This window comes from Ranitomeya variabilis, chromosome 1 (genome assembly GCF_051348905.1).
Source record: "Ranitomeya variabilis isolate aRanVar5 chromosome 1, aRanVar5.hap1, whole genome shotgun sequence".
In the NCBI taxonomy this organism is placed as follows: domain Eukaryota; kingdom Metazoa; phylum Chordata; class Amphibia; order Anura; family Dendrobatidae; genus Ranitomeya; species Ranitomeya variabilis.
This window is the reverse complement of record NC_135232.1, coordinates 302,856,266-302,879,263: the sequence shown is the minus strand read 5'-3', so window position 1 is coordinate 302,879,263 and position 22,998 is coordinate 302,856,266. Positions and strand designations below refer to the sequence as shown.

The 22,998-nt window shown below is 42.9% G+C and overlaps 1 protein-coding gene across 1 annotated transcript in view; it reads left to right on the top strand.

The window, feature by feature from the left end:
• The window catches only part of MYO1H (myosin IH), a 190,911-nt gene that overhangs the window by 12,449 nt on the left and 155,464 nt on the right, over positions 1–22,998 (top strand). The window lies entirely within an intron of this gene.

The following is a 22,998-nucleotide window of genomic DNA, read 5'->3' as shown; positions in this document are numbered from 1 at the left end:
CCCCCTCCCCACATCATGTGCAGTCCCCCTTTAACCCCCCACATCATCATCTGCAGTACCCCTTTATCCCTCCTCCCCACATCATCATGTGCAGTCCTCCTTACGCATTCCCCATCATCATGTGCAATTCCTCCTCCTCCCCTCATATCATCATGTGCAATCCCCCTTCCCCACATCATCATGTGCGTCCCCCTTACTCCTTCCCCGTCATCATGTGCAATTCTTCCTCCTCTCCTCACATCATCATGTACAGTCCCCTTTACCCCATGTCACCGTTTGCAGTTCCTTTTAATCCCCCACTTCATGTGCAGTCCCCCTTTAACCCCCTCCCCACATCATGTGCAGTCCCCCTTTAACCCCCCCCACATCATCTGAAGTACCCCTTTATCCCTCCTCCCCACATCATCATGTGCAGTCCTCCTTACTCATTCCCCCATCATCATGTGCAATTCCTCCTCCTCCCCTCACATCATCATGTGCAGTCCCCCTTCCCCACATCATCATGTGCGTCCCCTTACTCCTTCCCCCGTCATCATGTGCAATTCTTCCTCCTCTCCTCACATCATCATGTACAGTCCCCCTTTACCCCCCTCCCCACATCATCATGTGCAGTCCCCCTTTAACCCCCCTTACTCCTTCCCTCGTCATCATGTGCAATTCCTCCTCCTTCCCTCACCTATTTAATTCATTTTGTACGGAAACCAAAAAAGTTTTGTATACTTACCCCACAGTCGCTCCCCAGTAGCGCGGCTCTGCCTCCAGAATCCGGTACATGTCGGGCGGCGCGTATGCAATGATGTAATCACGTACGCGCCGTCACCTGACAGGAAGTACACAGAAGACGGAGGGAGCAGGAGCTGTGCAGCCATCAAGGTAAGACGGCCGTGCACAGCTCCAGGAAAGCTCCCAAGCCCTAGAGCTGAGGTGTGCGCCGCATCGCGCACCACTTTGCTGCACGATGGGGTCCCATTGAATAATGATAGATGCAGGGTTTACACCTTGTAATATGAGTTACAGTGGTGCTTTGGTGCTTGAAATTTTGTGAACCCTCCTGAATTTCCCTTATATCGTCATATATTTTACCTAACTTTCATAAGATTTTTGCACAAGTCCTAAAAGTAGAGAAAGAGAACCATAGCATACAAATTAATAAAAAAATATACAGTATTTGAGTTTGTAATTTTTTGGGAGGAAAATGATCTAATATTGTGAGTGGCAAAAATGTGAACCTTTATTTTCCAGTAACTGGTGAGTAGCTTTCAGTATCTGGTGTGACCCTCTTGTGCAGCAATAACTGTAGCTAAACGTTTCTTGTAATAGTTCATTAGTCCTGCCCATCAGATGAGGAAATTTTAGTCAATTCCTCCCTATAAAACAGCTTCAAATCTGTTATGTTGGTGGGTTTTATCCCATGAACTGTTTACTTCAGTTCCTTCCACAATATTTCATTAGGATTAAGGTCAGGACTGACTTGGACATTCCTAAACTATAAACCCTTTACGACTCTGGACGTATCCATACGGCCAGGTCAGCTGGTACTAACCGACCTTGGACGTATGCATACGTCATGGTGATTTTGTGTTCACAGAGGCTGTGTGCACGCGATCGCCGTCGGGTATCAGCTGATTCTGACAGCTGACATTCAGCACTCTGTGCAGGAGTGGTGCCTGCACCAGACCCGGCATTTTAACCTCCTAAATACTGTGATCAATATAGATTGCAGTATTTAGCAGGCATGCAGAGGAAGGGAGCCCCCTCTGCCCTCCTATCACTGGCCCCAGCAACTTCATCACAAGGGGGCCATCGTTGTCATCATGTGTACATCTTGGTCACCAGTGTTAGCAAACTTGCTGCATCACCCCTGATGAAGGAATCTCTTTCCGAAACGCGTGTTGGGGTGTGTGCGTTATCAGGACCTGGCGGCTCTTAAAGATATACTACCCTTTTAATTTTTACCATTGTCACTTTTGCACTATACACTTTGTGTGTTATTGCGTTGTGCTGCTTACTGTCAGGACTGTGAACATTTTTTATTACCTTTTTGTGCATTACTGCCCTTTTCCAAGATGGCGTCTTTGGTCTCATGTGCACTGTGTCTTCCGGCTATAAAACTTCACCCCAGCCTTCAGTCTGTGCTAGAGTATTCTGCCTTGCATCCAGCACCGGACCTCTGGTGACTCCCTGGCTATATACCTGCTCCTGTGAACCTGTGGGGTTATCCTGCTACTCTGCTCTGAGTTCCTGCTGCATACACCAGTTCCAGTAATCCTCCTTCATCTACTGCTCGTGTTTGCTTCCATCTGCATTTGCTGGACATGTAAGCTGTTTCTGCTCTGCAAGAACCTGAGACTATTACCCAGACCTCCCTGGTTGAGCTAAGATATTATTTGAACTGCCTTATAAGCATATCTATCTGTGTTGTGGACTAAGCAAGGACTTATTCGTGTCAAGTATCCTCAAGAATAATTGTGCTTCATAGACTTTCTGCGTGATTGCATTTTCCTCTGAACTTTCCTATAGACTGCTGAGCTGCATTTGATATTTGCACTAAGTGTTGCGGACTTGAGTTTCTCTCTGCACCTGTTTGAATCACCGTGTGATAATATAGACTTTACCACTTATAAAACTGTATCCTGTAGTTGTCTTGTTCCACGCAAAGAGTCTCCTGAGTTATTCCCTATAATTATTACAGGATACTCTAGCCTAAAAAAAAAAGGAGACTGCTGGAACAATGACTGCAGAAAGCAGACTAGAGCAGGTGTTTTCCATAATTAGATCACTGCAGAAAGATGTGGAAGGTCTGCAAAAGAAGTTTGGAAGCTTTGAACTCAATCAACAAGTGTTTGGACAGACTTTGCAGGACTTAAGCACCCGCATGGCAGCCCAGGAAAACAAACTTGCTGGCATAGAGTCCCAGTATGGACGGGCTTTTCAGGACATAAGCACGCAAATAGCTGCACAAGCGACTTTTCCCTCTGGGCAACCGCCACCAGCTAGCCCACCTAAGTTGCCCCCATTCAGATTTAATGGTGATCGCAACAAATTTCATGGCTTTGTGAAGCAATGTATGCTATATTTTGATGTGCATGCTGTCCGTTTTCCTAATGATAGATCCAAAGTATTGTGTGTAATAATGCTGCTGACCGCACGAGCGCTCGCCTGGGCGAATCCGATGATTGAGTCTCGTGACCCACGGTTAAATAACTTGGATGATTTCTTTGCCGCTATGACATTAATGTTTGATGATCCTAATCGCCGTGCAACCGCTGAATCTGCTTTATTGTCTTTACGCCAGGCAAAACGTTCTGTTATTGAGTATGCTACTGAAATCAGGAGATTAGCAGTAGATACCAATTAGGACAGTTATACACAATTGCCTATTTTTAAAAGGGGTCTGTAGTATTGTAAAAGATGAACTAGCTCGCTCTGAATCACCACAAGAGCTAGAGACATTTATACAGCATTGTGTGCGCATTGACATTCGCCTTACTGAGCGTAGGCAGGAGAAGTTTGCTGCATATAACCGTATTTCTAACTTTTCCCTTCCTTCCAAAGAGCCTGCAGGTAAAACATCTCGGGAGGTGGAGGAGGTGCCCATGCAAATTGATTCCGTTCAGAGGCGCGAGATCAATGAGCGCCAGGAGCATCGCCTTCGTGAAAGTCTATGTTTCTACTGTGGCCAGTCTGACCACTTCTTGATCAATTGTCCTAAGTGTCCTAGACGGCCTAACAAGGTGCTAGCAGCAGTAGGGGAGTATGACAACTGTGATGATGAATCTGACATCTCTGAATGTAGCCTGCCTTTAAACGCTGTATTCCATTCAATTTCTCTGACTTCACCCGCCAAGGAGCTTAAGGAAAAGAACTCTCACTGATCTCTCCCTATTAAGATCCTGTGTTCAGGACAGTGGATTTCCAGTGCAGCTATGATTGACTCTGGTGCAGGTGGCAATTTCATGGATATCGCATTTGCCAAGGAACATGGTATTGAAATTCAGCAAAGAGCCTCTCCAATTACCATGGAAACAGTGGATGGGTCACCTTTAATCTCTGGGCCTGTGGATCAGGAGACCGTACCCCTTGAAATTTTGTTGGAGCCTAATCATCAGGAGCAACTTTCTTTCTTGCTAATTTCTTCTCCTCATTTTCCTGTGATTTTAGGCATTCCTTGGTTGCGTTCTCAGAACCCAATTATCAACTGGGAGACCAAGGAGATTATCTTTCCAACATGGAGCAACTCAGCGTTAACAGAAGCTGTCCCTGAGTCCACAGCTACGGAACCACATGTACAGGTATTTTCTTTACCTCCAGCATATAAAGAGTTCTCTGACATCTGTGACAAGAATGCAGATCAGCTTCCTCCACACAGGCATTATGACTGTCCCATTGAGTTGCTTCCTGGGGCAGCTATTCCTTTTGGTAACATATACCCTGAGCTTCAAACCTTAAAGGAGTATATTGATGAAAATCTGGCCAAAGGCTTCATACGTCCTTCTTCCTCACCAGCAGGGGCACCTATCTTTTTTGTAAAGAAGAAGGATGGGACCCTGAGACCTTGTGTTGACTATCGGGAACTCAATAAGGTAACCGTACAAAACCGTTACCCTTTGCCTCTGGTTCCCGAATTACTGGAAAGAGTGCGCCAAGCTAAGGTGTTCTCTAAACTGGATCTTCGTGGGGCTTATAATTTGGTGCGTATTCTTCCAGGGGATGAGTGGAAGAGAGCATTCAGATGCCGGTATGGACACTTTGAATCTCTTGTGATGCCCTTCGGGCTTTGTAATGCCCCTGCAACATTTCAACACCTTGCTAATGACATTTTCAGAGATTTGTTGGACCAGTTTGTAGTGATCTATTTGGACGATATACTAATCTTCTCTGACTCTCTACAGGAACATGAAGAACATGTCAAAACTGTTTTAAGATGTCTGAAAGAGAACCATCTGTATATTAAGCCGGAGAAATGCGAGTTCCATCGTTCTGAGATACAGTTCTTAGGTTATATCATCTCTTCCCAGGGGCTGAACATGGAATCTGGTAAGATTCAGGCTATCCTTGACTGGCTGGTACCCAAGAACGTTAAGGAGGTCCAACGTTTTATTGGTTTTGCAAATTTCTACAGACGCTTCATTCGAAATTTTTCTGATATTGTCCATCCCATTACTTCCTTGACAAAGAAGGAAAAGCCCTTTAAGTGGTGATCACAGGCTCAAGAAGCTTTTGATCGGCTTAAGATCTGTTTCACATCAGCACCGCTGTTGATACACCCAGATCCAACACTTTCTTTCATTGTGGAGGTGGACGCTTCTGATAATGCTTTGGGGGCTATTCTCTCCCAAAGAACTGGAGAGAAGGGTCTGCTACATCCTTGTGCTTTCTTTTCCCGTAGACTAACCTCAGCAGAGAAGAATTACGACGTGGGAGACAAGGAATTGCTAGCTATTATTGCGGCTTTCAAAGAATGGAGGCATCATCTGCAAGGAGCTGCACAACAGATCATAGTGCAAACTGACCATCGCAATTTAGAGTTCCTTAGATCCGCTACATGTCTTTCTCCTCGTCAGGCTCATTGGAACTTATTTTTAACTCAATTTAGCTTTGTTATCTCGTACCGTCTAGGTTCTCGTAATGGGAAGGCTGATGCTTTATCCCGAATCCATGCTGCGGATTCCGTACCTGGAGCACCGTCCAAGACCATTCTATCTGATGCCAATTTCATCGGAGTTATCCACGATCAGGACTTGTGGAAGGAGTGCAGGGAGGCCTATGACGGTGATGTATTTCTGGCCAACCCACCTGTGGATATTAATCTTGTCTTTAAGGGTGGCATGTGGTTCAGAGATCGACGTATCTACGTCCCTGAGGTCGTCCGTCTGCAGATCCTCAAGTTGGTACATGACTCCAAGTTGGCTGGTCACAGGGGGGTACAGAAGACACAAGAGTTCCTGAGCCGATTCTTCTGGTGGCCAACTTGCCTGAAGGATACCAAGGACTATGTTCTCTCTTGCGAGGTATGTGCTCGTTACAAGACTCCTCATGTGGCACCTACTGGTCTTCTACAACCATTACCTGTTCTGTCCCGCCCTTGGGGGTCTATATCAATGGACTTTATTGTGGAGCTGCCTACATCGGGGGGCATGAATACAATCATGGTGGTAGTTGATCGCCTGACTAAAGCTGCTCATTTTGTTCTGCGCAGCGGCCTCCCCTCAGCTAAAGATACAGTGAACTTGGTTATACAGAATGTCTTTCGGTTGCATGGGGTTCCGGATGAGATCATCTCTGACCGTGGAGTGCAGTTCACTTCAAGATTCTGGAAGGGGTTTTGCTCTGCACTCAATATTAAGGTCTGTCTTTCTTCCACTTACCATATCCAGACAAATGGTCAGACTGAGCGTACCAACCAGACGCTGTAACAATATCTAAGATGCTATGTCAGCCATCTCCAGGATGATTGGTTGGAGTTGCTGCCGTTAGCCGAATTTTCATATAACAATTCTCAGAGCGCCTCCACTAAATTTACACCTTTCTTTGCCAATCTGGGTTATCATCCGTGTATTTTACCTAGGTCTCCAAGTAATTCTCCGGTTCCGGCAGTGGAGGAAAGGCTGACTGCGATGAGGCAAAATCTGGAGGTTCTGAAAGAATCCCTGACCACAGCTCAAGAACGTTATAAGAGATCGGCTGATAGATTCCGTAAACCTGCACCCATGTTCAAGGTAGGAGATTCCGTGTGGTTAGCAACTAAGAATCTGAAGTTAAACGTTCCTTCACAAAAACTTGGACAGAAATTCATTGGCCCTTTCAAGATCAACGGTATTGTGAGCTCTGTGGCCTGCCAGCTGAAGCTGCCTAGGACTATGAAGGTACACCCAGTTTTTCATATATCTTTACTAAAGCCTGTATCTCCTAATACCTTCCAGGGACGTGTTGTGCCACCTCTGCAGCCTGTGGTGATTGATGGGCAAGAACAATTTGTGGTGGAGGAAATTGTTGATTCCAGGATTCGCAGGAATCGGCCCCAATATCTGATAAGATGGCAGGGATATCCCCCTGAGGAAGACTCTTGGGAACCTGTGGAAAACATCAATGCCCAACAGAAGATTTCTTGTTTTCATCAGAGATTCCCTGAGAAACCAGGTTCAGGATTGTCCTGAGGCCGCTTCTAAGGAGGGAGTAATGTCAGGACTCTGAACATTTTTTATTACCTTTTTGTGCATTACTGCCCTTTTCCAAGATGGCGTCTTTGGTCTCATGTGCACTGTGTCTTCCTGCTATAAAACTCCACCCCTGCCTTCAGTCTGTGCTAGAGTATTTTGACTTGCATTCAGCTCCTGACCTCTGGTGACTCCCTGGCTATATACCTGCTCCTGTGAACCTGTGGGGTTATCCTGCTACTCTGCTCTGAGTTCCTGCTGCATACACCAGTTCCAGTAATCCTCCTTCATCTGCTGCTCGTGTTTGCTTCCATCTGCATTTGCTGGACATGTAAGCTGTTTCTGCTCTGCAAGAACCTGAGACTATTACCCAGACCTCCCTGGTTGAGCTAAGATATTATTTGAACTGCCTTATAAGTATATCTATCTGTGTTGTGGACTAAGCAAGGACTTATTCGTGTCAAGTATCCTCAAGAATAATTGTGCTTCATAGACTTTCTGCGTGATTGCATTTTCCTCTGAAGTTTCCTATAGACTGCTGAGCTGCATTTGATATTTGCACCAAGTGTTGTGGACTTGAGTTTCTCTCTGCACCTGTTTGAATCACCGTGTGATAATATAGACTTTACCACTTATAAAACTGTGTCCTGTAGTTGTCTTGTTCCACGCAAAGAGTCTCCTGAGTTATCCCCTATAATTATTACACTTACTTTGACACTAATGCACTTCATTTTTGCTCTCACTAGAGGGTACTTTCCAGTACAATTATTTACTATTTGTGTGGCTTACCCTGTCACTTATGCACTTTATGGTTGATCTCACTTGAGGGTCACCTCTTTTACAATTAATTATTTTGAGTGTGATTTTTGTGCATTTATTTATTATATCACTCCGCTATTGTTATCTTTTTGTCCGCCCTTTTGCAATATTGTTTTTTTTTTATAAATGTAATTTTATGATATTCCTTTTAACCATATATATTTGGTCCTCATACGTGCACATTTTTCTTTGTAGTACTATGTTTTGCCATATTATTGAATAAAGATATATCCATTTATTACATATTCCTCATCTCTAGTTTCTTGGCTTTCCATTGTTCGGGGGTAATTGGTTGGTTCTTCCTTTTGAGTGGTTTCCACTTCTTTTCAGAGCATCGGGGTTATTTGCTATATATATATATATATATATATATATATACTGTATATATATATATATATATATATATATATATATATATATATATATAATTTTTGTACAAAACGTTTAGTATTGGGAGGTGTTGCTGTTGTGTTTACTAGTGGCTCAGAAGCAGCAAAACAGCCCAAACAATGATATTACCTTCACTGTTTTTCACATATATTATGAACTTTTTAAACTGTAATGCTGTGTAATGCTTCTTATTAAAACCAAAAGCTATATTTTGGTCTCATCCACAAAACATTGTTCTCTAGGCCTTTTAGCTCATCCAAGTGATCTTAAGTAAACTGATCGTGGACTCATGAATATTAATATTAGCTTATATTAGACAGGCCTTTAGTTGCTTAGATGTTACCTTGGATTCCTTTGTGACCTATTACACTATTATATGTATTTGTTGATTGAACACTCTTTGTACAGAATTAATTATCTTGAATTTACTCCATTAGTACACAATTTGTCTGACTGAGTTGGTAAAATCAAAACTCTGAAGAGATAGTTTTGCAATCTTTTCCAACCTCATGAAAATCAACAGCTCTTCTTCTGAAGTCATCAGAAATTTCCTTTGTTCATGCCATAATACACTTCAACAAATAAGTGTTGTGAAGATCATACATGGATAGAAACCTATTCTTTAAAATAAACATTCACATATGATTCTTATCCCATTGATTGAAAACACCACCTTCAAACTAGCTCCTAATCCTAATCCTTCACATACATATGCCACTCACAGACATGTTGTTAGGGCTAGCGGAACGCACCAAGTAATAGGGTGATAGATACGAGGTGCGTTCGCAGCCCGGGGTCCACCGTGCAGAGATACCTGCTGCAAGTAATGACGGATGGACACTGAGCTCACACATGGGTTAAACTTCACCCCTTGTGAAATGAAAGCGAGCTCTGTTGCCTCACAGAGTTGCGCTGTACACTGGGACTAAAACCCTAACTAAAAGTTGTGCTTGCTCAGGAACTCTTCTGTGCTAACCGCACACATGAAGGAACCAGATTCTAAGCCAAGGCTAATTGCCCCCACTGACGCTAGCTGCCTGCCTGAGTGTACAGCCCCAAGGCTAAACAGACTCACACCACTTATATACAGTGTGTCAGGCAGAGTATCCACTGGCAATTCCCAAACACAAATGATACTAGCGCATGGCCGTGCGGCCATGCGAACCTTTTATAGCTGTAGCAGTTCAGGACCTTCCTAGTGGACCAATAGGAGCTGCTACAGGACATGAGCATGTGACCCCTGACCTCCAGTGAGAGGTCTTCCCCTGGGCATGCTCAGGAGAGGAAAAGCAGGACTTAGTCCCAGGAGCGCCTGATTGCCGCCGAACAGCACTAGTTATAATGGCTGAACCTGGAAGGGCAGCAGTAACCAAACGTGCAGTATCTGTCCTGGCCAGGCACTGGGACCAATGTCTCAGCAGAGCAGGCTCCACTGCGGCTGCAGAAGAATAGGAGACCGCAGCGGACATGGCTCGAGATTCCCCCTGTGCAGCGGCAGGAACTCGACGCCTAACACGTGATATTGGAATATTTTCCTCAATAAAAATATGACAGAAAATGACAGTTTAATATTTTATACTCATTTGAATGATTTGGCTCACTTTACTAACTTTTAGGACTTGGGTGAGAATCTGATGTAGTTTTAAAGGGAACCTGTCAGCAGGATTGTGCACAGTAACCTAGTGTCAGGTCGGCACCATTATACTGATTAAATTAATACCTTGGTTGATGAAATCCACCTTATGGTTGTTCTTTAATCTTTATTTTCAGATTTTAGTTAATGATATGCTCGTGCTGTGGGGCGGGACTGGAGGGGGGGTCTGCATGTGGTGGGTTGGGAGTGAGGACAATGAGTGGGTTGGGATTGAGGACAATGAGGGTTGTGAGGAATTGAGATGGGAATAAGGGGGACTTATAATGAATTTATGAACAGAGGGAGAAGTACTTTGGATATGAATTTAAAATGAATTGGTTAGTGGGGAGGGTGATAAGTCCCCGAAAGCGTTCTCCCCCATCCCACAATTCATTATGACACTATCAAGGACTTCATATTTATTGGGCATTGGGAGAGGAAGAGTCACACCCATGGTATCAATATGATCAATGCACCCCTAGATGAATTCATTGAGAAGTGTAGTTTGTAAAATTGTGTCTCTTATTGGGGATTCCGCTGTTCTGGAACTTCAGGGGCTTTTCCACTGGGTCATGGCACCCACAAACCATAACGACAATGCACTACAATATGGCACCCCTTCCTTTCTGAGCTTTCCACTGTGCCTAAAAAGTATTTGCCAAACACATGTAGGGTATTGGCACACACAGGAAATATTACACAACAAAATGCAAGGTCCATTTTTTCCTATCAGCCTTTATAAATGGTAAAAATGTAATTATTCTTTCTTCACTGCCAAATGGTATAATATTCTGTAAGGCACATGTGCTGTCAACATGCCCACTGCACTCTTAGATGAATTCATTAGAGAGTGTAGTTTTTAAAATTAGATAATTTATGGAGGGGTTCTGTTGCAATACCTCAGGGCCTCTGCCAATGAGACATGGCAGCCTAAAATTAATCCAGCAAAATTTCAACCTGAATATGACACTTCTTCCCCTCTGAGCTTTGCATTGTGCCTCAAAAGCAGTTGTTGCCCACAAATGAAGTATTGGTGTACTCAGGAGAAATTTCGTAACAAAATGTATTGTTCATTTTCTCCTATTATCCCTTTTGTAAATTAAAGACTTATGGCTAAAGCAACATTTTAGTGGGAAAAGTGGTAATTTTCCATTTTCTGAATCTAATGTTACCCAATTCTGTGAATTGCCTGAAGGTTGCAAATGCTCACTACACTTCTAGGTGAATTCCTCAAGAGGTGTAAGTTTTGAAAATGGAAAGGGGCTCTTCAAATGTGACATGTAGTCCGCAATCTATTCCAGTCAAAATTGATCTCCAAAATGCAGTTGGCGCTCCTTCTGTTCTGAGCCCTGTCGTGTGCCAAAACAGTACTTTTTTCTACCACATATGTGGTATTAGTGTACTCAGTAGAAATTACACAACAAATTGTACTGTCCATTTTCTCCTGTTACCTTTGTGAAAACGAAAAATTTGTGGCAAAACCAACTTCTTTGCAGGGAAAAGGATTTTTTTTTCATTTTTACAGCTCAACATTATCAAATTCTGTGAAGCACCTGAGGGTTCAAGGTGCTTACCATACCGTTAGATACATTTCTTGAGGGGTGTAGTTTCCAAAATGGGGTCACTTGTTTGAGTTTTCCATTGCTCTGCAAACTCGACATGGCGTGCGCTATCTATTCCAGCCAATTGTGCACTCCAAAAGTCAAATGGTGCTCCTTCCTTATCAAACTCTGCTGTTCCACCATAGATGGGGTGGTGGTGTACTCAGGAGAAATTGTACAGCAAAATATACAGTCCATTTCCCTTGTTACCCTTTATTTTTTATTTCCATGGCTCAACGTTATAAAACTCTGTGAAGCACCTGTTGATTCAAGGTGCTCACCACACCTCTAAATAAGTTCCTTGAGGGGCGTGTGTTTCCATGGTGGGTTCACTTGTGTGGGATTTCCAATGTTTAGGCACATTAGGGGCTCTGAAAACGCGACATGGTGTCCACTATCTATTCCAGCCAATTTTGCTCTCCAAAAGTCAAATGGTGTTCCCTCCTTTCTGAACCCTGCAGTGTGCCAAAACAGTAGTTTTCCAGCCCATATCGGGTAGTGATGTACTCAGGGGAAATTTCACAACAACTTATTTGATCCATTTTCCCCTGTTACCCTTGTGAAAATGAAAAAATTGGAGCAAAACCAACATTTTTTATGAGAAAAATAATTGTTTTCATTTTCACAGCTCAACATTATAAAATTATGTGAAGCACCACTGGGTTCAAGGTGATCACCACACCACTACAAAAATTCCTTGATGAGTTTAGTTTTCAAAATGGGGTTACCCATGGGGGGTTTCCACTATTTAGGCACATCATGGGCTCTGCAAACACAAAATGGCATGATCTATCGATTCCAGCCAATTTTGTGCTCCAAAAGTCAAATGGTGCTCCACCTATTCTGAGCCATGCCGTGCCCCAAAACAATAGTTTTCCACCACATATGGTGAATTGTCGTACTCAAGAGAAATTGCACAACAAATTATATGGTCCATTTTGTCCTGTTACCCTTGTGAAAATGCAAAATTTGGGACTAAATCAACATTATTGTAAGAAAGCGTAACATTTTTCTTTTTTCCTTCTATATTGCTTTAATTCCCTTGAAGCCACGGAAAGGTTAATAAACTTCTTGAATGTGGTTTTGAGCACTTTGAGGGGTGCAGTTTTTAAAATGGTGTCACTTTCCGGTATTTTTGTAATATAGGCTCCTCAAAGTCACTTCAAATGTGACGTAGTCCCTAAAAAAAATTGGTTTAGTAAATTTTATTGGAAAATTGAGACATTGCTGATCAACTTTTAACCCTTCTAACGTCCTAACAAAAAAAAAGTTTAAAAAATGCTGCTGATATAGAGTACACATGTGGTTAATGTTATTTGTTAACTAAGGACATAAACATTATAAGTTTGAAAATTGCGAAATTTTCACCAAAATTCTGATATTTTCACAGATAAACGCAAACAATATTGGCCTCAATTTACCACTAAACATAAAGTACAATATGTCGTGAAAAAATATTCTCAGAATCCGTGGGATTCGCTGAAGTTTTCCAGAGTTATTTCCACACAAAATGACACTAGTCAGAATTGTAAAATTTGGCCTGGTCAGGAAGATGAAAATAGGCTCGAGGGTTAAGAGGTTAAACTAATTATCACAGTTCAAAATGTCAAACTTTATTATCTAGTTTTATTTAAATCTAAAGGACGAAGAACACCCTAAGTTTAAAAGATGATTTCTCTACCAGGGTTGGATTCATATGTCAATTTTTCTTGCCTATTAGCAACCATAGATATTAAGTTACATCACTAATAACTGAACTCTAAAAAGTATTATTTAATGAAATTTGACACCCAGGGCTGCCACTAGGAATTTCAGGGCCCCACACTGTCAAAATTTCGGGGCCCCCTTGAAACTCCACCCAGGCTCCACCCACAGTTCCGCCTCCACCCTAGCTCCGCCTCCACCCACCAAACCTTCCACAGTCCCTGTGCCCTCTCTTGGAAAAACTCCACTTCTGCACCACGTCCTCACCAATCACACATTAACACCTTTTCACATACATAGCCATCAGCGTTTGTTTTGACCAAAAGATTTTTTAAGCCTGCCACCACGACAAGGTAGACTCTTGATCTAACTAGAGAAATCTGACTAGAGGAACCGTTGGTGAATATCGGTCTGCACTTGGACCACGGTGCATGGACCGGCCGCGGGTCTCCTGACCTGAACTAGCAGCCTCACAGCATGTATGAGGATGCTGGTCATGAGATCAGCGCCCAGTTCTTGCACTGCTGTGTGAGCGCAGACCAATTTCCCCCTTTCAAAAATTACACTGCCATAATAATAAAGCTGCTTCCAAACAATATATACTCACTTGCATCAATAAGTCTACACCCCACTTCCAAACCCCAATCAAAACTTGTAAGTTACTGGATGATCCTGAGCTGCTGCCTCATGTTGTAATTGGGCATTAGGTTTTACAGCAGGTCAGGATCATCCAGTAACATATATACATTGCTGTTGGGGAGTGGAAGGGGGAGGGGGTAGGAATGATTGTATCATACAATCACGTACTGAAATGGTGGACAAACGAATACATCGACTTGTTATTTACTCACACAACAGATGTTGCCACCACGCCCACCACCCAGTCAACAAGAATCTAATGGTCGCCTCAGCCTGCCCACCAAATAAATGGAAACAATGTATATTATTGCATATATAATCACAGATTATGCAAAACTAAAAAATATCTTTATCGGTATTTATTAAAAATCTATAAATTCTAGAACATAAATACACCTCAAAACTTAACTCAAAGTGATCATATAAAAAATAAAAAGTAGTCAACAGTTGTTATAATTATAGGGGATAACTCAGGAGACTCTTTGCGTGGAACAAGACAACTACAGGACACAGTTTTATAAGTGGTAAAGTCTATATTATCACACGGTGATTCAAACAGGTGCAGAGAGAAACTCAAGTCCACAACACTTGATGTAAATGTTAAACGCAGCTTAGCAGTCTATAGGAAACTTCAGAGGAAAATGCAATCAAGCAGAAAGTCTATGAAGCACAGTTATTCTTGAGGATACTTGACACGAATAAATCCTTGTCTTAGTCCAAATACAGATAGATAAGCTTATAAGGCAGTTCAAATCATATCTTAGCTCAACCAGGGAGGCCTGGTTAATAGTCTCAGGTTTTTGCAGAGCAGAAACAGCTTACATGTCCAGCAAATGCAGATGGAAGTAAACACGAGCAGCAGATGAAGGAGGATTACTGGAACTGGTGTATGCAGCAGGAACTCAGAGCAGAGTAGCAGGATCACCACACAGGTTCACAGGAGCAGGTGCATAGCCAGGGAGTAGTCAGAGGTCAGGAGCTGGATGCAAGGCAGAATACTCTAGCACAGACTGAAGGCTGGGGTGGAGTTTTATAGCAGGAAGACACAGTGCACATGAGACCAAAGACGCCATCTTGGAAAAGGGCAGTAATGCACAAAAGGTAAAAAATGTTCAGAGTCCTGACAACAGTAAAGGGGTGATCACCCCATTTATTTACTACCCAGGTTAATACAATTAATCCCAATCTCCACAGTTTTAAACGTGCCCTAAAAACGCAATTGTTCAGACTGACCTACCGCCTCAACGCATTAACCTAACTATCCCTGTGTGGCCATTCAAAAAAACTTAAACCATAATCAGGGTCCTCACATCATGTTCTCACACACTTTATGCAGTTAATAGTCCTCTGTGTCTGTACTGTTACATACCTAGACTGTTAACTGGTTCATGCAGCATTACATGAACACCCAAGCCTTACATTATGGCTGGTCCCAACAACAAAAGCAATTGTTACCATCCACCTCTCCTGTCTCCCCTTTTCCTCATAGTTTGTAAGCTTGCGAGTAGGGCCCTCACTCCTCTTGGTATCTGTTTTGATTTGTGATTTTTGTTATGCTGTAATGTCTATTGTCTGTACAAATCCCCTCTATAATTTGTAAAGCGTAGCGGAATATGTTGGTGTTATATAAAATTATTATTATTATTATTATTATTCACTGTTATAGCACCATTAATTCCACAACTCTTTACACTTGTCAACTATTCTTGTTTGCTACCTGTTCGCAGAGGTTGGCACCCTCTTGAAATGCAATCATCGCCTAGCCCTGGTTGTCCTCGCCATCTCCTCAGCCTCCCCGCAGCAGATTCCTCCTGCAGAACGCAGACTCACCCTAGCAGCCTCCAACAACGGGGACGCAGACTCCCCGCAACAGATTCCCCCTGCTGGATGCACACTCCCCTTAGCACCCTTCCCCTACTAGCCTCCCCTCACTCCTCTGAGCAGCCTCCCCTCACCCTGCTGGACGTGGCCCCCAGTCCCAACTAGCCTCCCCCTGGGACCTGTTGGATGCAGTCCCCAGTCCCTACTAGCCTCCTCCTGGGCCCTGTTGGATGCAGTCTCCAGTCCCTACTAGCCTCCCCTGGGCCCTGTTGGATGCGGCCCCAGTCCATGACTGGGGGCCACGTCCAACAGGGCCCAGGGGGAGACTAGTGGGGGCTGCAAAGCCCAGGAGGAGGCTAGTGGGGACTGGGGGTTGCAGGGTCCAGGGGGAGGCTAGTGGGGGCTGCAGGGCCTAGGGGGAGGCTAGTGGGGGCTGCAGGGTCCAGGGGGAGGCTAGTGGGGACTGGGGGCTGCAGGGCCCAGGGGGAGGCTAGTGGGGGCTGCAGGGCCCAGGGGGGAGGCTAGTGGGGACTGGGGGCTGCAGGGTCCAGGGGGAGGCTAGTGGAGCCTGCAGGGCTCCCCACTATCCCTCCCTGAACCCTGTTGGATGCAGCCCTCAGTCACCACTCGCCTTCCCTCATCAGCCACATGCTCCAGGCGCAGCCACCTGAAGCCTGTTCTGCTCACCAGACTCAGAGAGACTGGACGCAGTCTCCTCACTTTAACCTGCCTGACTGCCCGCCGCCTCCTCAGCCTACTTCGTCCACCCGCCGACACCTGGCACAATGCACGCTGCTCTGCTCGGAATGAGGAAGTGCGAGCATGAGCAGCGTGACGTCAGGACCATGATTCACCCGGGCCGGCCGCAACGTAAAGGTACAGTGCCCATTTTCGTCCACCCGATGCATTAACAACACTATAGGTGTATCTTTAAATCACCACATTGTTATGCATCGGGCGTTCGGCAGAATAGAACAAAATGTCCAGGGGCCCGATGAACAGAAACAAAGAGAGGGGGGCCCGAGCGGAGTGAGCTGCCAGCGTGTTCGGGCCCCCCTTTTTGCCTCTGACCACTGGGCCCCATACTGTAGAAAGGGCAGTAATGCCCTGATGGCGGCCCTGGTGACACCTAATGGCTGCACTGCCTTATTAATGCCTTTCTCCCATAGGGTGTAGCAGTGTATAGGGTGTAGGACATCATATGTTGGGTGCAGATATATGGAGTGGGCTCAAGAGCTGTGCCCGCTCTGTACCTGGAAGATGCCAACAGTGTTATACATTCATCACAACTGTATCACTGTTGTTAAATCAGTAGCAACATTTAAATGACCCAATTATGTAACACAATTGTTTTGGCAACCATCTGCATCATGTGACCAGTAAAGCTGTAGACCCCAGTCGTCACCATCTTGGTGCTTCTATTAACCCCTTTCTGACCTCGGACGGGATAGTACGTCCGAGGTCAGAACCCCTGCTCCAGCAGTGAGCCCGCATCAAAGCCGGGACATGTCAGCTGTTTTGAACAGCTGACATGTGCCCGCAATAGTGGTGGGTGAAATCGCGATTCACCCGCCGCTATTAACTAGTTAAATGCCGCTGTCAAACGCAGACAGCGGCATTTAACCGGCGCTTCCGGCCGGGCGGTCGGAAATGAGCGCATCGCTGACCCCCGTCACATGATTGGGGGTCAGCAATGCTTCTGAATAGTAACCATAGAGGTCCTGTGAGCGCCACCCTGTGGTCAGCGCTCATAGCACACCTGCATTACGGCTGCATAGCAGCGATCTGATGATCGCTGCTATGTAGCAGAGGCGATCGCGTTGTGCCAGCTTCTAGCCTCCTATGGAGGCTATTGAAGCATGGCAAAAGTAAAAAAAAAAAGTGAAAAAAAATAAAAAAAATATAAAAGGTTAAATCACCCCCCTTTCGCCCCATTCAAAATAAATCAATAAAAAAACACATATTTGGTATCGCCGCGTTCAGAATTGCCCGATGTATCAATAAAAAAAAGCATTAACCTGATCGCTAAACAGCGTAGCGAGAAAAAAATTTGAAACACCAGAATTACGTTTTTTTGGTCGCTGCGACATTGCATTTAAATGCAATAACGGGCGATCAAAAGAACGTATCTGCACCGAAATGCTATCATTAAAAACGCCAGCTCGGCACTCAAAAAATAAGCCCTCAACCGACCCCAGATCATGAAAAATGGAGACGCTACGGGTATCGGAAAATGGCGCAATTTTTTTTTTTTAGCAAAGTTTTGATTTTTTTTCACCACTTAGATAAAAAAGAACCTAGTCATGTTAGGTGTCTATGAACTCGTAATGACCTGGAGAATCATAATAGCAGGTCAGTTTTAGCATTTAGTGAACCTAGCAAAAAAGCCAAACAAAAAACAGGTGTAGGACTGCACTTTTTTTGCAATTTCACCGCACTTGGAATTTTTTTCCCGTTTTCTAGTACACGACATGCTAAAACCAATGATGTCGTTCAAAAGTACAACTCGTCCCACAAAAAATAAGCCCTCACATGGCCATATTGACGGAAAAATAAAAAAGCTATGGCTCTGGGAAGGAGGGGAGCGAAAAACGAACACGGAAAAACGGAAAATCCCAAGGTCATGAAGGGGTTAAGCCCAATCATAGGCTGGGAATTATATAACATCAGTAATTTTCCTATATACTGCAATACTTTAAAAATGGGGTTCAAAAATAAAGAAGCAAAAAGCAAAACACGTTTGGTAGTTTTGTGTCTGTAAAAGTCCAATCTTTCAAGCAAATAAAATTATTTAAACTGTACATTAAATGGTGAAAAGAAAATCTAAGTGACAGATTTGCCCTTTTTCAGACTCTGCTCCCTCTCAAAAACGCAAGAAAAGCAATTTAATTGTCGTATGTACTTCAAAATGATATCCATAAAAACATGAACTGTGCACGCGAAAAATCAAGCCATCACACAAGTTCGTAAACAGCTAATTAAAAAAGATATGGGTCTCAGAAAATAGCTGTACAAACCCACTTTTTTCTTTTACCAAATTCAGAATTTTGATATATTAAAAAAGCCTTTTAAGTTTACCATTGTCATAATTTTACTGACCTGGAAAACATATTGCCACTCAATGGACATACAAAAGTCAAATCCTTTGTTGATCTGTGGAATCCATTGTTCTGGCCAGCCCTCACCATTGGCTATCAGCAGCCTGCATATATAAGACCCTCACAGCACAAATTCACACACCCAGCCAAAACCCACACTGTCAGGTAGCACACAAAAAGTGACTGCAGTTATTTCTAGAGCGGACAACCCCTATAATCACTTCGAGGCTAGGTCAATAACGATATTGGCGTCATATATTTCAGGCCTCCGGCTCTGTGATCTTTGTTCTCCTGTACTGAAGCAGGGAACACAAGCATGCCTATCAGTTTTACACATAAAGTAGTATTACAGTGTAATATAAAAATGATCACATGATTGCAAGTCAAGTCTCATAATGAGGCTAAAATAAACTTTAAAAAATCCTTAAAGTTTTACATTAAAAATTGAGGGTATATTTTTGCCCGTAAAAACACTATTGCTTGGGCATTAGGGTAAACATATGCTGCTCATTAAGGAGTTAGCTTTGAACATCATAGCAAAAGGTCTGAATACTGGCGTAAACGTGACATTTCAGTCTTTAATTTTCAATACATTTGCGCATGTTTCAACTAAATTGATTTTTCTTTGCCATTACAGGACATTGCGTGTAAAAACATATTGTCTATTTAGGTCAAAATGTAATAAAGTGCTGTAAAAAGTGTCTAAATACTTCCTAAATGAACTGTACATTTATAGGCCAAATGTCTCTGAAGAAAAAATATTGTTACATATGACAATTAAACTTTGAGTACATAGAAAATTGGAAAGGTCATTGCAGATGCAAAGGGGAACGACAGAAAGAAATCTTGGTCAGCCAAATTGTTAATATACCAGTAAATTCTTAGTTTTTAAATATTTCGGCGCCATCTAGTGGGCTATGTGACAAACAGAGCCTATTAGTCACCAGGTTATTAAATAGCGGTAGGAAAATGGCACTCAAAACATGGTAAAACAAGGTGTTTGAAACCACAAAAAAGTGTATATTGGAAAAGAAGTAAGATATCACTAATTTGTAGGTAAACAAAGCTTTACTTTTGTGCAGTGTCCACTAAGGACCATAGGGACCAATTCCACCACTATGACATTAGGCTTCGTTCTGGCTGTAAGTCTTGTGGTTGGTATTTCATGCATGTGATATCTTGCCATACTTGTTTAAATATACTTGTCTTTCTGTTTGGCCTTTTGCGTCTCATTCATTGGCTGTTGATGAACATTGATTTTTAGGGGAGACGTATTGGGACACTTTTTTTTCACTTTTTTTTAGGAGAGATTTAGGGTCAGGCTGGAGTGTCAGCCTTTTTAGAGCTTCTTGTCATATCTACACCAAACTTATTCATAGTTAAGGGTCTTTTTAGAAACTGTTTTTTGTTCTTTTGCTACAATGAAAATGTTTTTGTCTTTTTTCATGCATTTCATGTCAATATTGCAGATGTTTTAGTTTAATTCTTGGTATATAGAAATATAATTGACATGAACATTTCCATAATAAACGATGCTGTAATATATCCGATTGCTTGTGTAAATCCATGTATGCTTAATGGTCAATGACCTACAACAAATTTTCCATAAATCAATTCTATGATCAAGTATAAGAAACTTTGTAATATATCTTATCAGTGAACTATGTTTCATTCTCCACTTCTAAACCTTTTCTTCTCCTTTCTCCTGGCCTCTGAATTCATCTTTCATTCTGATAAACCACTAAAATCTGCCTTCATCAAAACAAAACAGACTTCTAGCAAGGAAGAACCAGGAGTAGAATGAGAAATAAATCGAAAAAGAAAAAGCACAGACCTATGCTGCTGTTTTCTATGAACTGTTTTATCTCACACTTGTTCTGGATTGATAAGTACACTTCGCAGCAGGGACATAACGATTGCGGTCACAGAGCGTCTAACCGGAGGTGATGGGGGGCCCGCCTACGCCAGAGCATATTTCAGCTGGATGTGCATGCGAAGATACACATTCAGATGAAATGCATTGTGGCTCAGAGACCCGCCGGGACCCTGCACGGCAATATATGAAGCTGGCCAATCAGAGGCTGGCAGCTGACGTCTGAGTGCTGGCAGTGATGTCATGCGCTGCCTGATGCTTGCATACTGACGTCAGCTGCGGCTTCTGTCCCGACCTTAGAAGAGTATGCCTCGTTTTGTAGGAATGGAGGAAGGTGAGTAGAATGGTTTATTTTATTACGCCTTAAAGAACAACATCAAAACAGGGGATATATATACCAGGAAGAGCCCAGGATGAGAGACATATATACCAGGGTGGGCCCAGGAAGGGGGACATATACAGTGGGGAAAGTAAGTATTTGATACACTGCTGATTTTGCAAGTTTTGCCACCTACAAATAATGGAAAGGTCTGAAATCCTTATCGTACGTATACTTCAACTGTGAGAGACAGAATCTTAAAAAAATCCATAAAATCACATTGAATGATTTTTACATGATTAATTTGCATTTTATTGCATGAAATTAGTATTTCTTACAATAAGAAAACCTTTGTTTGCAATTACAGAGGTTAGATGTTTAATGTAGTCCTTGACCAAGTTTGCACACACTGCAGCAGGGATTTTGGCCTATTCCTCCATACAGATCTTCTCGAGATCTTTCAGGTTTCGGGGCTGTTGCTGGGAAACATTTCATTTTATCTCCCTCCAAAGATTTTTTTATGCAGGATAGTCCAAATAGTGGATAAGCAACCCCAATAAAGTTCTAAGAAACTCAACCTGTCCTGCAGGATCAAGGTGAATCAGTGTCTGCGCAAACCCTTCGTCGAGGGTGCCTTAACTGTATGCAAGTCATCATGAAATCTGAAGATTAACACTGGATTTTAGGTTGCCATGTAGTGCCCAGTGTCAGAAAGCTGGGTTTGTGTCTTAGGTCATGGGTCTTCCAGCAGGACAATGACCCCAAACATACTTCACGAAGTACCTAAACATGGATGGAAATAAATCCCTGAAGAGTTCTGAAGTGGCCAGCAATGAGTCCAAATGTAAATCCCATTGATCACCTATGGAGAGATCCTATAATTGCTGTTGGGAGAAGGCACCTTCAAATATGAGAGACCTGGAGCAGTTTGCAAAAGAAGATTGGTCCAAAATTCAAGATGTTGTAATAAGCTTTGTGATTGTTATAGGAAGTGACCGATTATTTATTCCAGAAGGTGTGTAACCAAATATTAAGCTGAGGGGGATTTTTTGGAACAATTTTTTAGATAATTTCAAGGGTGCCAGGATGGGGGACATATATGCCAGGATGGGGACATATATACCAAAATGAGGAACATATATACCAGTATGGGGGACATATATACCAGGATGAGTACAGGATGGGGGGAATTTATTCCAGAATAGAGAACATATATACAAAAAAGCAAGGGAAATCCAGGCTCTAGGCGTAGTGAAGCACTGATTCCAAGGGACCACTTGAAAATGAAGGAGAAAGGAAAAATCCAGCTTCATAAAAATTCCAAACATATTCCAAAAGTTCTAGACAGCTAAAATGATTGATCCATGTTAAAAATAGATACAGCAACGCGTTTGAAAAGCACACACTGCTTTCTTTATTAGAGCTGCACATATAATGACTGCATGTATGTTTAAATGGTGAACGACCAATAAGAATACAAAGAGCAATCACATGACAATTAAAGCTAGGTTAATAAGTAGAAACGAATAACAAAAGAGCATCAAGAAAAATGTGAACAAAACAAATATGTAAAGAAATACAAATCTACACCCCATAAATCATCCTATGTTAATAATGAAACATCAATTCACAATGCAAGTTCAGTCCGGTTGGGTGACTGGTATTTAAGTTATACATACAATAAGCTTCATGGTCAAGTAACCGTTTCCTAATTTCCCCACCTCTTGGAGCTTCTTGCACACCTACGATTCCAAAGACCTGCAGAGAAGAGGTAGAATCATAGAATGTTAGAGTTGGAAGGGACCTCCTAGGTCATCTGGTCCAACCCCCTGCTCAAAGCAGGATTCACTAACTCATCCCAGACAGATGTCTGTCCAGCCTCTGTTTGAAAACTTCCATGGAAGGAGAACTCAACACCTCTCGTGGCAACCTGTTCCACTCATT